Consider the following 2500-nt stretch of genomic DNA (forward strand, 5'->3'; position numbering starts at 1 on the left):
TATATATATATATATATATATATATATACATTTTGATTCGTGTACCATATCAAAGTACACGCTGCATTCTCCTATTAAAAAAAAAAGAAAAAAAAAAAAAAAGAAAAAAAAAAAAAAAAAACTAATCCTCCCAATCACAACTTGCAATATGCTTTAACACATCACATATCACACGCTTTCTAATCTTGAAAATGGTCCATTCGCACAACACGAACTCCATTTCGAATCTCAGGACACAACGGTCTATTCACACCATACAAAGTCCTACTTCTGTGGTTCTCAACCTGATGAAAACGCACCCCTATAAAGTAATTTCCAAGGGGTGCGCGCCCGTGGGGAAAAAGTTGGATTTTTTCTAATCATATATGTTATTCTCTTAAAGAGATCAGAGTCAAATAATGAGAAGTTTGTTAATAATGTGTCTAATTCATCCTCAGTAAAAAGACTAAGACCATATAATTTTTTTAAAATCTGGGAGGGAATTCTGTTCATAGTATGCAAGGGGGGGGGGCGTGGAAGGTAGGACAAATTCGTAAAGAGGACGTGGTAGTAAACAGGTTAAGTACCACTGCCCTAGAGGAACCAAAGGAAACATCAGTCTATTCGCACCAAACGAAGCTCCATACGAACCATAGGAGACAAGAACTTATTCGTACAACACAAAGCCCTACACGAACCACAAGAAACAAGGACCTATTCGCACAACACAAAGCCCTACACGAACCATAGGAGACAAGCACTCATTCGCACAACAGAAAGACCTATACAAACTACAAGGAACAAGAACCTACTCGTTCCATAGAAAGCCCAATGCGAAGACCAGTTAAACGAAGCCCTAAATCCGAAGCGGGGTTCGAACCCTCTCCTGCGCTGCCTCGCTCCCTCTCCCTTTCGCCGATCACATTTTTTCGAAGCTAGTGTTGACGCACCCCTGTATTGTGATGCATTGAGTGCTAACACCGCCTGACATTTTCGATAGCGGTTGTAAAATGCGTATGTGAAGCGAGTATGGCTGTTGGTCTCAATATGCAAAGAGGGGAGAGAGAGAGTGAGGGTGTATAAATGAGTGGGAGGAAGGAAGGGGATTGGAGTAGAGATAGAGAAGAGAGAATGAAGGATAGGGACTAAGGCAGATAGGAAGGTTGAAAACTAGAGAGAGAGAGAGAGAAAAGAAAGGTAGATAAGAAAGATAAGAAATACACTTTTTCCTTCCGCAATTATGATCTACGGGACTGTAGAACTCACAAATTATTTCGAAAACGGGCGAATTCTACAGACTGTATTTTTCTTCAGTATTTTTGTGTGCCTTTCTACGTTTCACTCCAATACATATAAATAGTTGTTGTTGTTGTTGTTTTCTTCTTCTATATTTTCCTTCTTATTTCTTTTCTTTTCTTCTGTACTTTCATTTGCCTATTCTTTTCTCTGTATCAGCTTCTTTCCTTTTTTTTCTTCATTTTCTTTCTTCTTTTTCCGTATCCTCTTCCTCCTCTTCTTCCTCCTCCTTGTCTTCCTCCCCCTCTTCCTCTTTTTTCTCCTCCCCTTTCTCTTCCTCCTCATCTCTTCCTTCTCTTCCCCCCTCCCATGCTCTCCAACCTTCTCCCTCTACTTCTCCTTCTCCTTCGTCTTTCTCCATTTCATTCTTCCCTTTCCTTCATTTCACACAAATGACCCGGTAAATGGACGTCCCAGTGCAGAAAACCCGGTATTCCTAACGAACCGGTAATCGTGTGAGTGTAAATTATATGTCTCTGGTGATTGGAAGTTTACTCGAGTCGACTCCCAGAACACCAATGAGCTGAAACTTCAGAGAGAGAGAAGGAGGGAGGGAGAGAGAGGGAGGGAGAGAGAGGGGGAGGAAGGGAGAGAGAGAGAGAGAGTGGGGGGCTAGGGAGGGAGGGAGGAAGAGAGAGATACAGATAGAGGGAGAAAGAGAGAGAGAGAAAAGGAGGGAGGGAGGAAAGGAGGAAGAGAGAGGGAGGGAGGGAGAAAGAGAGAAGTAAGGGCAATTTATTGTGGCGAATTAAGTGTGTTTTTATGCAAATCGACTTTCGTAAACACTTTCGGTTATAGTTGCATTTTGGTCGAGCTGGAATGCATTTCTTTTTTCTTTTTTCTTTTTTTTTAGCTTATGAGAATGTGTATTAGGCGATGAAATACATTAATGCGACGAATTCGTATGAAAAGAGTTTATCATATTAAAAAAAATATGCTGGAGTGATATTTTGATTTACAGTTGTAGCATGGGGGGGGGGGGGATAAGGACAGGGAAAAGTCAAGGAAGGAAGGGAAGAAGGAAGAGGAAGATGAGAATGAGGAAGAAGTGGAGGAGTAAATGGAAAGAGAAAAAAAAAGTGCAGAAGAAAATAGAAAACCAGTTATGCAGTATGTTGAATATTCTATTTCCTTTGTTTTATATTAACCGTTCCTTTAGATTGTATGAGGTTGACTTCTGAGTGTTTTCTCTTGTGTTTTTTTTTTCTGCTTTCTTTCTTTAACT

General features: G+C 40.5%; 1 protein-coding gene across 7 annotated transcripts in view; it reads left to right on the forward strand.

Moving 5' to 3' along the window:
• LOC119598601 overlaps window positions 1-2500 on the forward strand; it is a 101225-nt gene that overhangs the window by 50656 nt on the left and 48069 nt on the right. The gene's annotated exons all lie outside the window — the stretch shown is intronic.

Source organism: Penaeus monodon, chromosome 41 (genome assembly GCF_015228065.2).
Source record: "Penaeus monodon isolate SGIC_2016 chromosome 41, NSTDA_Pmon_1, whole genome shotgun sequence".
Classification (NCBI taxonomy): domain Eukaryota; kingdom Metazoa; phylum Arthropoda; class Malacostraca; order Decapoda; family Penaeidae; genus Penaeus; species Penaeus monodon.